Raw genomic sequence first — 14,718 nt, forward strand, 5'->3', positions numbered from 1 at the left:
TCATTTGAGGTGAATCAGTCTGCTAATTGGTCCAGGAAACTCCTAGCATCTCCTCCCTTCGTTATTGAGCCCTTTATTGGTGTCGGTATGGAAAGCTTCATGATACTCATACACATGTGATTTGATTTCTCCCATATCTGAAATTCAGCCCTCTGCTCTATAGTGCTAGCATTGGTCTCAGAAGTGCAGGACGATCATTCCTTAATGCATAGTCTAAATCCATGCAGCCTAAGACTACGGTTACGTATTCTTTCCATTCAGCAAAATTCAAACCAGTTAGTGTTGGAATGTTATTAATGTTGATAGTTACATATTGCACTGATATTAAAGAGAGAAATTTATTTAAGCTCACGATTTTACTAAAGTCAAGAACATATAAGTAATATAAAATTATGAAAATAAAATAAAATTTTAAATGCATATGAATGGGCTTTTTATGAGATACCAAGTACAACATAATGTGTCTTCCTTTGGTCGATACATTATTTGTTAGTGATACTCTCTAATATAATTCAAACTTTAATTAGTCACACAATGTGCCTTCTTTTGGGTCGACCAATTTGGCACATAATATGACACTTTATATGAGTTATATTTTGGTTCATAGCTCATAACAACTTTAATCGGCCATAATATGTCTTGCTTTGGGCTGACATATTTTGTGCATGATCTGAACAAAATAATATTTTGTTCTATAGTTGTAAGCTACCTTATGCATATATCTGGCATAAAAGTAACCTTCCTTTGGTTCGATTACTTTTAACATAGATATACGTTTACCAATACAAAATGTACTAAACCTACCTAAAGCATCTTTCTTTGGGTCGACACATTAGTTCAACTTAATAGCATGTTGTGTAGATAGACTCAAGAAAATTTTAAGAACTTAATTCGAACAGAAATTAATTAATCAACCTTAACAACTCCAAATTAGACTTATCAATTGATTGATATCATATGACAGTCGATTAGTTTTATCCAATCGATTTGAAAGTCTACTATATCGACTACATGACCAAGTTTTATAATTAAATAGTATTATTTAATATTATTTAATCCCTTAATTATTTATGAAAAAAATATTTAATATATATTTTTTTATGAAACAGTAAACATATTTACTTTTTTTTAATTATTTTTCATTTTCTGTTTCATTCAAAATAGGTTTTTTTTAATTTCATTATACTATTTCCGTTGAAACACTGCATATAAAAACATATAAATTATTGGTTATAATCAATTGAACCGTATTATTATTTTTTTAATGAAACAGTATTATACTATTACACGTTTTTTATTTAATCGATTAATAGAAATAATTGAATAAAAATAATTTTAATCGACTAAAAATTAAACTTAATCGATTAAAATTAACATAGTCGCGAGTTTCAGATGAGAAATTATTTAAGAAAAATTCTTAATCAATTTCTATTGATTCTATTCGATGTGTTAGGTTTGGTAATCGATTGGTCGACCAAATCAATCTATTAAACTATTGCTATATGGAAAATCAAGTCTTTTCTATATTTTCTATATAAAAGATTTCGATGATCAAATAATTATATTATAATAGGAAAACTTAATGTAGCATACAAATAATACATCGACGAAAAAACTTAATTTTAAACCATGAAATCGATGAAAGAGAGTCATGACTCTGATACCAATTGATAGTTCTCATAAAATCTAAGCAGAATGAATTCTAGACAACCGAATAAGAATTCGAATAGGAAAAATAAGAACATATGACCATGGATCTTGGTTTCATTGAGAACATGACATAAAAAAATAAATATATAAACATAATAGACAAAGAATCTGATTGAAGAGTCATATCCTTGTCTTTAGCGTCGTCGGCTTGATCTCTGTGGAAGAAAATGCAGCGGAAAGGAAGGTCTTCTAAGGGACTTAGGGGATGACGGTGTGATAAAATTTTTTATCAATGGAGAATAAGAAACTATGCCAAGATGATGTCCTAAATTCTTGGAGATCAACCTTATATATAATGAGCATATATTATCCGCCTATTGATAATAATAGATTTAGGACTATAAGTCCATATATATACTGAACATCTATTATCAACAAATAGATGCGGGACTATAAGTTCTACACATATGAGATCGACATCCAATTACCCGAAATTCATTAGACATAAGTTAGATCACTTTAAAGGGTTCGAATCATATTCACATGTGTAACTTACAAATAAATTCATCTAATAGGGATAATTATATTCAACAATTCTCCTTAGAGGGTTCTGGTACACAATCCTGAACTACTGTAGCCACTGGCACCTTCTGTATTATCAGCTTTGAGGAATTTGAAATTGCAACTAATCATGCCTGAGAGTTGCTGAGCTTCTGATGCCCTCTTCCATATGATGGTTTGCAAAGTTAACGCGACCTCTCATTTTGGTGACGAGGTCCGTGTATAGGGGGTTTCAAATCTAAGATGCTATTTTGCTTAAGCTCGTGGTTGACCAAGAGTCGACGGGTAATCCATAGATTTACATCCAAGGGGCATTTGTATTTGCACCTCTAGTTTGAAAGAAAAAATTTCGGGCATGACTTTGAGGTAAAATGGGTATGACATTTTTGTGTTAAATTTGAAAACGAGCCACGTGGAGTCATGGGACAATAGCTTATGTGGTGAATTCCATCGTTGCCAGAGTGCTTGGACCCCTTTCCATCCGGGGAACCTCCCTAGGAATCGTCCAATTAAGCAATGGACAATAGTCTCCGCGAGCGGTTCTCGGTCTTCCTTTGTGAGTGTAATGTCACTTTCTAGCTGCTCTATCTTTTTTAGTGCTGTATCGCGCAAGCCCTGTTTCGAGTGAACAGGTCAACCCATCGTCGGTGTTTCACAGGTTGCGGTGTCCTTCCCATCTCCTCACCTCCTTTAGATTTCCCTTGCGCCTCACGAGTTTCCTGTTGGTGTGCTTCCTGTCCCACTAGTTCTGCCGACGTCTGGGATTGATGCATGGTTTCGCAGTTGTTCTCCAAACAGATTTGTTTTCCTTTATCTAACGCAGAGAGTGTTCCTATTCGGCGTAGCGCCAGGGACAGGTGGCCGAGATCGAGTGATCCTTGGCTCCTTGTGCGTGGTCCATGATTATCCAGCTGCCCTACTATTGCTGCTGCTCGGTCACTATTTGCCTCCTCCTGTCCGACTGTGTTCGCTACCGTGAGTCCCTGCTGTTGTCGTTGATGCGTCGCTCGCTGAGTAGCGGGTCTTGCGTCGAATGGGAGCCCAGTGCCGTATGGGAGGGGTTCCCAACTCCTTTTCTGGCGCGGGGCAGCTGGCGCCTTCCTGTGCATTTCCAATCGAGAAGATGATGAATAGGAACCGGGGTTAATTTGATCCTGCCTGTACGGGCACTGCCCCAACCTCTCACATTGGGATGGTGGGACCCACTACTTAAGTGTGGGTCCCATCATCTCATTGTGAGAGGTTGGGACAGTGCCTGTACAGGCAGGGTGAAATTTACCAGGAATGTTAATTTGATCCTGCCTGTAGGGTTTAGGGGCCTAACAGTGAGCAATCCCCATCCCGCCGCTGAGTGGTTCTAGTTGACGTGTTTGACCTTTTCACCGCTGGATTTGTGGCCAAAGCCACCGTGGCCTAATTTCACACCGAGTTTGATTTTTTTTTGACCCAATAATTTCTGTAGGTGAATTCGCAGGGGCTGCTTGTGGGTGCACACTACTTGATTTAATAGTTTAGTTAAATGGTTTGCGGATCTCACATGCATCAGACCCCGAATCCACAAACCCTATTTGACTTCCACTCTAGCTCTTTTTGATCCTACACTTGGCACTTGGTAAGATTGTCCAACAATCTTAAAATAAATTCATTTTTGTTGAGATGGTGACGGACACAGTTGAGATGCAACAGACTCAACGCGTGAAGGCCCCCCTCCACTCAGATTAGAAATGTTCCAATCAACTACGGAGAAAGGCCAGAGTAATTCATTAGAATGAATCTCAAAAGGTGGCAACAGAAGATGCTTTTCTACTTAATCACGCTCAATCTGGCTCGGTTCTTGACCGACGACTCTCCCAAATATGCTAAGAATACTGATGTTTAGGCAATCAGTCCAATGGAGGTATGAACTCATTTTGAGTTCCTTTATTGAAACTACATCCTTAACTATCTTGTCGACTCGTTATACGATGTGTATAGCACGAAGAGAATGATTAAGGAGCTATGAGAATCCTTAGACAAGAAATAAAGGTGGAGGATGAGAGGGTCAAGAAATTCATTGTGGGTCGATTCCTGTACTACAAGATGGTTGACTCCAAGATAGTAATTAGCTAAGTCCAAGATCTTTAGGTGATCTTGCACAATATTTACTTGGAAGGTATGGTTCTAATTGAAACCTTTCAGGTGGCAGCAATCATTGAGAAGTTGTCTCCAGATTGGAAAGACTTTAAGAACTACCTGAAACAAAAGCAAAATCAAAAGGAGATAAACATAAAAGAACTCGTTGTTAGATTTCACATCAAAGAAGACAACAAGAGTTTAGAGAGAAAGTTATTTTCTCAAACTACTTAAAAGTCATCATGGATGAGCACGGTCAAAACTCAAAATGGAAGCACTCCAAAGCTTCCAAGATGGACCCAGAGGAGGTAAAAGCAAGAAGAAGTTCTCTAGGAAATGCTTTAACTGTGACTGAGTCGGTCACAAATCTTCGGAGTATATAAAACTAAAGAAGAAGCAGGAGACCAATCTGAATGAGAGACCATAAATGGATGACCTCTGCATCATGGTCTCTGAACTGAACCTGGTGGGTTCAAACCAATGGTAATGTTCGATCGATACTGGTACCATCAAACATATCTATTGTAATAAAGAGCTATTCCATAACTTTAAATAAATCCAAGATGAAATAAAACTGTTCATGGGAAACTCAGTATCTCAGACATCATGGGCCAAGAAATAGTGGTGTTGAAGCTAAGCTCGGGTAAGAAGTTAACTCTCAACAATGTGTTGTATGTTCTGGAGATTCAGAAGAATTTAATATTGGGATCAGTTCAGAGCAAACATTGTTTCTGTATTGCGTTCGAGTCAGACAGAGTTGTTCTGTCTAAAAATATAGTATTTTTAGGAAGGGGTTATGTAATTGATGGATTATTTAATCTCAGTGTAATAGCAATTATGACTAAGATTAATAAAATTATAAACTCTTTTATTTATATACTTGAGTCTTTTTGTTTGTGGTATAGTAGACTAGGACATGTTAACTATGATGTGTTACATAGATTAATTAACATGCAAAGCATACCTACATTCCACCTTGACCCAAAACACAAATGAGAGATTTATGTTGAAGAAAAAATGACAATGTCATCATTTCAACATGTTGAAAGAATCAATGAACCATCCGGCCTAATTCACACTAACTTGTGTGACCTAAAAGGTACATCAAGACTTGGTGGGAATAAATACTTATTATTTTTGTAGATGATAAAACAAAATATTGTTATATATATTTTCTCAAAAGTAAGGATGAAGTTATAGATAAATTCGTTCTTTATAAAAATGAGGTTGAAAATCAACTTAATAAAAAGATTAAGGTAGTTTGAAGTGACCAATGTGGTGAATATGTATCATCATTCGCTGAGTTGTGTGTTGAACATGAAATCAAATACGAAACAACATCTCCTTATAGTCCTTAGGAAAATGGCGTTGTTGAGAGAAAAAATCACACTCTAAAGGAGATAATTAATGTTCTTTTATTTAGCTCTGGACTACTAGAGTTCATGTGAGGGAAGTTGTATTAACAGTTAATTATCTTTTAAATAAGCTACCACAAAAGAAAATAAATAAGAGTCCTTATAAGTTGTGGAATGGAAGATAACTGTCCTACAAATATTTGTGAATGTGTGAGTGTCTTGCCAAAATTTTAGCGGCTGATTTGAAAAAGGATTAAGATAGAATCAAAAACTGTTGATTGCATATTTATTTGATATGCCCATAATAACAGTGTGTATCCATTTTTTGTATATAAGTCACAAGTACAAGATATACATAAGAACCTGATAATTAAATTAAGAAATGTCTCGTTCTTTGAACATGCGTTTTCATATAAAACTTGAGAGAAAGTAAATTCCTCAAAATGGACATATGAAATACAAGAAGTAGATGATGAACTAGTTGAGGTTGAATTTAGATGAAGTAAAAGATGTCAAGTAGAAAAATCCTATGAAATGAATTTTATTAATTATATATTAGAAAGTGATCCCCAAAGTTACTCAAAAAGAGTAAGCTTTCTTTGATGGATCCAACTAAAAAAGGTAATTGCATCTGAGATAGACTCTATCTTACAAAATCACGCTTCGAAACTTGTGGATCTTCCTCAGGGAAGTAAAATATCTAGTTGCAGGTGAATCTTTAAGAAGAAAAATAAATTCAGATTATGCAATTGATAAGTACAAGGTTAGATTGATAATCAAAGGATACCGATAATGATAATATCTTGATTACTTTGATACGTATTCTCCGGTATTGAGAATAACTTCCATTAGAGTATTTTTTACTATTGCTGCTCTATGGAATATGAGAATATATCTGATAGATATAAAGACGGTATTTCTAAATGTAGATTTAGAAGAAAAAAATCTACATGGAGTAACCTGAAGGGTTTTCTATACTAGGGCAAAAAAATAAGGTTTGTAGATCAGTGAAGTCGTTATACGACTTGAAACAAATAACAAAGCAGTGATATAAAAAATTGATGATGCCATGAGGAAATGTGAATTCAAAATTAATGAATATGATAAATGCGTCTATATGAAAGCAAGAAAGAATGACTATATCATCTTATGCTTATATATAGATGACATATTTATCATTGAGAGTAGTGATAAGATAATTAAATCCACTAAAGACATGTTAAACTCAAGATTTGATATGAAAGACATGGCCTAAATGATATGATTCTAGGAATTAAAATTTTTACAACAACAAAAGGACTTATTCTTAGTCAATTCCATTACATGGATAAAATTCTTAAAAAATTCACCAAGGGTGATACTGCGTTAGCACAAACATTAATAAATATGAGTCAACATCTATCGAATAATCAAGGAGAAAGTATCTCTCAGATAAAGTACTCTTGAGTGATTGGAAGTATGGAGTACCTGATAAGTTGTACATGACCAGACTTAGCATATGTAGTAAATAAATTGTGTAGATACACGAGTAATCTCGATGTTAAACACTGGAAAGGGATAATAAGAGTATTGAGGTATGATACGGCAAGTAAGGTGGGACCCCCGAAGTTGGGTTCGACTTTAAGAAAGTCGGCTAATGTGGCAGTCAAAGTCAAAAATGGATTAACTCTCGAGTCGTATTGATGTCATGCCGAAATAAGTCTAGTGTCACCGCCAAGTGCTCTGGTCGATCAGACCAAAAGGTCAATCAAATACGCTAAGCACATTGCTCGGCTAACCAAACTCTACATTCAAGTATAGTGGTCTAGTGCAAGATGAACCCCTGATAAAAAGTTCGATCGGGCACATTGTCCGAGTGGATTAGAAATTCCCAACATAAACCCGATCAGCTCAAAGGTCGGTCAGACTTACAAGGTTCAGGTCCCTACTTCTCCAAATACATGGCTCTCAATTTACATTCACCTAGCCTCAGTGTTGGTCGAACTTATAGGGCTTAACTCCTGACTTTTCCAAATGCAAGACTATCAACTTATATCCGATCGGCCCTAGAGCCGATTGGATCTCTAGGACTCAGATTCCCAATCATGGGCATGACCCTAAACTTACATCCGCCCGATCCCAGTGTCGATAAGACATCTGGGACCCAGTTTCCTACATGAGTATGACTCTAGTCTACAGTCAGTCGGCCCACAGTCGATCAGACTCTCTCTAGGAAAGAGCATTGTCAGAGAATCATTACAATCTATCAGGGAATATGTCATTACTGTGACCTATGCATGCAATGGAGTCTTCCTCCATCTATAGGAAGGTTGTCGTACATACTCCACCACCAGACATACTCTGACACCAGACATTTTCTATCTCATTAATGTGAAGGTTATGAAAGGCAACATAAAAAGGGAGTCCTCTCTGTTGGCTAGGTACGTGCATGAATGCATACACATCCACACACTAGCGAATTTATACTGTTGTTCTATTGTTCATCATTGTTTTCATTTCACTCGGCTACTGTTCTAATATGAGCATCGGAGTTCCTATGTCTAGGACCCCTTCCCTGATTCTCGCTCTAATGTTCTCGTTGACTCTGTCTGTGGTGTGTGCAAGTCTGCATCTCTTAGTTCTAAGATTGCTTAGCGCCATCTTCTTCCAATTTAGAGTCTTCTCCCAATCAACATACAAGCCACCTCGACGCCACCCCTAGCCAGCGCGCCATCTCCCTTGATTTTATACAGGATTAAATTTGACCTCATCTATGAGAACTTTGCCGAAATCTGAAGTCCAAAGATGGAAGAGGCTAGAAGACTCACTACCATTACCTTGTCACAAGAAGACTTGGAGCTACTAATAGCTGCTCTAGCGCAGAAGTTAGTGCAACAACAGTAGGCAGTAGCTGGATGTCTTTTATAGAATAACCCTACTGCATCAATGTCGGACCCTCACGTCGAACGAGGGACCCCAGTGAAAGGCTCAATAAGGTTCCAACCTATTCCTCCTCCTCCTGCAGGCTTCGTGTAAGCACTTACATAGCCGAGCAACTTGTTGCTTGTACCACCTTCCCTGGTTGTGTATCATAGGGCACTATTTTGCACCCCAATCAATGATATGGGATGAGCAAAAAGGCCCCAAATATCATCTTTTGGAGACACATTTGTTCGGGACCTTCGAAAGAAGAAAGCGCTGATGACTAGTGTTTTCCCTGAGAGGATAAGTGTGTCGTTCTCTCAAGAAATTTTGGAAGATGGACTGTTGAGTCACTTTCGCCCTTTGACGATCGGAGAATATGGAGGAGTGACCAACCTAGAAGATCATCTACTTAAATTTGAAAACACAGTCATCATTCATCAATACATGGATGATGTTAAATGCTGAGTGTTCCTTACCACTCTTTCCGGCTCAGAACAAAGATGGTTCAGCCAGCTCCCGATTGAGTCCATTTGCCGCTTCAAAGATTTTCACAAAGTCATCCTGCACCACTTTGCTAGTAAAAGGAAGTATCAAAAGACTAGTCTAAGTCTGTTCACGCTTAAACAAGGGGCTAAAGAATCCTTGCCAGCATACATCAGGCGATTCAACTAAATGGTGCTAGATGTTCTGTCCACCACTTCCAAGATATTAATAAGCGTCTTCTTTCAATGCCTTTTAGAAGGAGAATTTTTCCGTGCTCTCGTTATAAAGCCCCCAAAGGACTTTGATGATCTGCTGGGAAAAGTGATCAAATACATTAATGTAGAGGAAACTCAGACCACCTGGAAGGAGGTGACCGTTTCAGCTTTGATTGGTTAAGCCGGTCGGAAACCACTACCACCTCTGGAACACCCCAGAAACTCCCGCCCGAATCTTTTGTTAGTTTGGGAAGAAAGGGCAGTGCGGGGAGTGGATCAGTCACTGCCTGAAAGGTACATATATTTTTGTAACTACTATCAATCTCCTCATCATACTATAGTTAGTTTCATCAGTATGTCAAGAGGCTTCGTCGAACATCCAAATCAAGAGAAGCAAATAAAGGATCAACCTCACCCTCCTCTCGAGGATCTTCTTGAAGAGCATAGTAGGCAGAGCTAGACAGACGCTCAAAGCAAATAGCCAATCGCCAAATTTGAGGATCAAAACATCTGACTAGCATAGTCCGATCGACATCCCCAAACAAACGCCAATAGATAGTAATCAAAATGGACAACATCCAACAATCAAGTCAAATATGATCGACGAGTCCTAAATAGCTTCAGTTGTAGGAATGCCCTTACAGGCAGCTCAGGCATACCAAATGGCTCATTCATCCCTACTTTACAGCTTGAGATTATTCGCTCAAACCAACCCACCAGATAAGTCTAAAATTTGAATTTTATATGTTAAATTCAAAATATATCTCTATCTTTAATATAACAAAAAGTTCAAGGCATTTGGGTCATACACCGTGCCTTCTTAGTTATCCAAGGCATTCTGGTCATACACTGTGCCTCCACTCTCCAAGGAATTCAAGTCATACAATGTGCCTTCACTCTCCAAGGTATTCAGGTCATATACTATGTCTCCAATCTCCAAGGCATTCAGGTCATACACTATACCTCCAATCTCCAAGGTATTCAGGTCATATAACATATCTTATGTTCTAGACTCTCATGTTGATCGACCGAGTTATAAGCGAGTATGCCCTCGCACTATGTTCCAAGATATTTAGGTCATATAATGTGCCTCCATTCTTTAAGGCATTCGAGTCATACGTCATACCTCTAAACTCTCGTGTCGATCGATCGAGTTATAAAGAAAGCACGCTCTCGCTCCCAAGTCTCAAACTCTCATGCCGACCGATCGAGTTATAAGCGAGCATGACCTTTCGCTCATGTTCCAAGGCATTTAGGTCATACACTATGCCTCCAAGCACCAAGGAACTTGGGTTATACACCGTGTCTATGCTCTAAGGCATCTGGGTCATACACCGTGCCTCCACTCTTCAAGGCATTCGGGTTATACACAATGTCTCCCAGACTCTCGTGTTGATTAGTCGAGTTATAAACGAGCATGCCCTCTCACCCATGTTCCAAGGCATTCAGGTCATACACTGTACCTCCACTCTCTAAGGCATTTAGTTATACATTATGCCTCCAGACTCTCGTGCCACTCGGCCGAGATAAAAGCGAGCTTGCCCTCGTGCCTAAGTCCCAGAGTCTCATGCTGTTTGATCGAGTTATAAGCTAGTCTTCTCTTATGACCAAGCCCCAAACTCTCGTGCCGATCAGCCAAGTTATAAGAGAGCATGCCCTCACGCCCATGTTCTAAGGCGTTCAAGTCATAGACTGTGCCTATACTCTTTAAGGCATTTAGGTCATACACGATGCCTCTAGACTCTTGTTCCGCTTGGCCAAGTTAGAACTGAGCATGTCATCTCACCCATGTTCCAAGACATTCAGGTCATACACTGTGCGCCCACTCTCTAAGGCATTCAGGTCAAACACTGTGCGCCCACTCTTTAAGGCATTCAGGTCAAACACCGTGCCTCCAGACTTCTGTACCGACCGGCTGAATTATAAATGAGTTTGCCCTCGTGCCCAAGTCCTAGACTCTCATGTCGCTTGGTCAAGTTATAAGAGAGTCTTCTCTCACGCTCAGGTCCCATACTTTTACGCCGCTCGACTGAGTTATAAGTGAGCCTGCTCTCGTGCCCATGCTCCAGACTCTCGTGTCGCTCGGCTGAGTTATAAGTGAGCTACTCTCACACCCTTGTTCTAAACTCTCGTGCCTCCTGACCGAGTTATAAACAAGTCAGCGCTCGCACCAATGTTCTAGACTCTCACACTGCCCAACTGAGTTATAAGTGAGTCTGCTCTCATGCTAATGTCCTAGACTCTTGCGTCTCTCGGTCGAGTTAAAAGTCTGTCTGCCCTCACACTTGTGTTCTAGACTCGTGTGTCAACCGACTAAGTTATAAGTGAGGCTACCCTCGAGCCTGTGTTCTAAACTATCGTGTCACTCAGCCGAGTTATAAATAAGTCTACCCTCGTACCTATCCCAGACTCTCATACTACTCAATCGAGTTATAAGCTAGCTTGCCCTTATGTCCAAGTTCTAAACTCTCGTACCGCCTGACTAAGTTATAAGTGAGCCTATCCTCGTGCCAATGTCCTAGACTCTCATGCCGCCCGACTGAGTTATAAGCGAGTCTACCCTCGTGTCTGCGTTCTAGACTCTTGTGCTACTCAGCTGAGTTATAAGTGAGTCTACCCTCATGCCTGTGTTCCAGACTCTCATGTTGCTCAAGCAAGTTATAAGCAAACTTACCTTCATGCCTGTCCCAGACTTTCGTGCCACTCGATCGAGTTATAAACGAGTCTGCTCTCTAGTCCAAGTCCCAGACTCTCGTTCTGACTGGCCGAGTTATAAGTGAGTCTACCCTCATGCCCAAGTCCTAGACTCTTGTTTCGATCAATTGAGTTATAAGCGAACCTCCCCTCACGCTTGCGTTCCAGACTCTCCTATCACTCGACTGAGTTATAAGCAAGTCTATCCTCACGCTTGTGTTCCAGACTCTCGTGCCGACCGACTGAGTTATAAACTAGTCTGCCCTCATGCTTGTGTTCCAGATTCAAGTACCCCATGGTGATTTTAATGTGATCAACCAAATCAAGTTAGGTCCTATGTATTTGATTCTTATGTTGTGCAGGAGTTTAGGATCACAAGAAGTTAAGCGAAAGATGTAGTAGACGAGAAGGATGGCAGGGGAATCGAGTTGACAGGATCGGTGCATCTGAGGGATGAGAACCTATGGAAGAGTACACAGGTAGAGAGAGAAGGACTCACATGGTGCTTTTGAGGGACGAGAAGCCAGAGTGGAAGACTGCTTGAGGAGAAGGCCAGAGTTGGGTTCCGGTGAACTCAACTCTGGAAGACCGGAGGATCACCTAAGTGACTAAGTTCTGCGCTTTCAACGTCTTGTACAAGGCTTCTTCCCTTCCAACTTGTGTCGAAGAAGGAGTCTGTTAGTTGAGCTTCACTTGTCTTGGATTAACAACCTCTCCAGTTGCAAACCAAGTAAACGCTTTTGCCTCATACTTATTTTTATACATTTTAGTTTCATTTATTAAAGTGTTTGATTTAATCAAAGTCAAAAGTTTCAGAAAGGATATTTTTGTAATTTCAGGCAATTCAACCCTCTTACCGATCGTACCGGAACTAACAAGTGGTATCAGAGCGATGATGCTTCAGAAAGACTAACCTCCGATCGAAGCAAAGAAATCGATGGCTAGACCAAGTATCAATCCACCAAAGTTCAAGGGTAAGTTCACACACTAGAAACGTCAAATAGAGGTATTCCTAAAAACTTATTTCAAAATACTTTTAATAATCAAGTACAATTTTGTAGTTTCCAAGGATCAACAAGGAGAGAAGAAAGTAAAATACCTTTGGATGAAGAAGGAGCAAAATGACTTCGTAGCCAATAGTAGAGTGGAATACCACTTGCTAAGTGTACTATTGCCTCAAGAAGTCAACTGCATCGGAAGTTATACTTTGGACAAAGATCTCTGAGAGAAATTTCTAGAGCTCCATGAAGGTGCATCCGAAGTGAAGCTTGCACAATGGGGCATTCTTCGGAATCAACTAACAAACCTATGTTTGGAAAAAGATGAGACGATAGCTCAACTGCACGCAAAGATCAAGAAGTTGATCATCAGATTGATCAATCTCGGCAAAACGGTGACCATCCGGGATAGTCCACTACACGCTCAACGCCTTTCCTAGAACTTCAGAGTGGTCCTTGATCATAGATGCCTATTATATATTAAAGGAGCTAGAGGTAAGTACGCTAGAAGGTCTTTCTTTCGACATTAGAATTACACAAATCTAGATGTGTTGGTGCAAGAAAAGAGTAAAGCCAGAACCTAGCATTGAGAGCCAACAAGAAGGACGAACTCGAGTTAGACTCAGATCTTGATGGAGACTAAGAAGCGTATATGGTAAGGAAGTTTAAAAAGTTTTTAAAACTAACGAGTTTAAAGAGCTGCAAACCAGGAAAAATCTAAGAAGCAAAAGAAAGGTTCGATGTTACAATTATCAAAAATGACACATAAAAGATGACTGTTCAGAGCTCAAGAAGGAGAAAGACAAAGGTCCAAGGCGAACCAAGCACAAGAATCTCAAGGTCGCTTGGGAAGAAAGTTTTTTATCCGAATTCGAGATAAAGACTAGCACTGATGGCTAGTCACAAAGAACCGAGCAACTCGGAAGCTAGAATCGATGAAAGGGGATCCACATCAGATGAATACAGTGATTTGGAGGAGAATCCACTTTTAGATCTGACATGGTAAGTGAGGTATGTCTCTTACCTCCTGATCAACTATATTTAGGAATAAAGTCTATGTCCAAATCTTTATGTAAACTTAAAACTAAGAATATAAATTTGAAGCAGGAAAATATGAATTTGAAAATAATTTTAGCTAAAGAATGCCCACTAGAAGAATTTGATAAAGTTAAAATTTAAAATGTAAAATTAAAAGAATAAATAAAAATTTTAAAAAATTCTATATGTTCAAATATTACTACTTCAAATTTAAGAAATTATCAAGGGCTAAATTGATATTATAAATTCCAAAAGGGTCAAATCAAAAAAATAAAAAGTACATTTTAAGAAAATTTCTGATTAATCCAGTAGGTAGGAATCTATATTAGGTTCTAAAATCATACTTAGGTTAAATTTTTATGCACGTTTTAATTTTAACTTGCTTTAATATTTTTAATTGCATGCTTAAAATTATCTAGCTCTTTCAAATAATTTTTTTTTTTATCTTTTCTATTCGAAATTAATTTAGATCTTAACTTTTTGGTCAAAAAATAATTTTATTTCTTATCCATAGAAAAATTTTGAAATTTTGTGATCGTTAATTAATTTTCTATGAATTTTTTTATCAAAATTTTAATTTTTAATATTAAATTTTTTTTCAAAAAATAAATCATCAAAAATTTATTTTTTCAATAGATATGCTTCTTATTTTACATACTTAAAAAATTTTATAAAATGTTTCAAGCTCACAATCTATTTTTAAATATT

The sequence above is a fragment of the Zingiber officinale genome, chromosome 5B, assembly GCF_018446385.1.
Source record: "Zingiber officinale cultivar Zhangliang chromosome 5B, Zo_v1.1, whole genome shotgun sequence".
NCBI classification, from domain to species: Eukaryota; Viridiplantae; Streptophyta; class Magnoliopsida; order Zingiberales; family Zingiberaceae; genus Zingiber; species Zingiber officinale.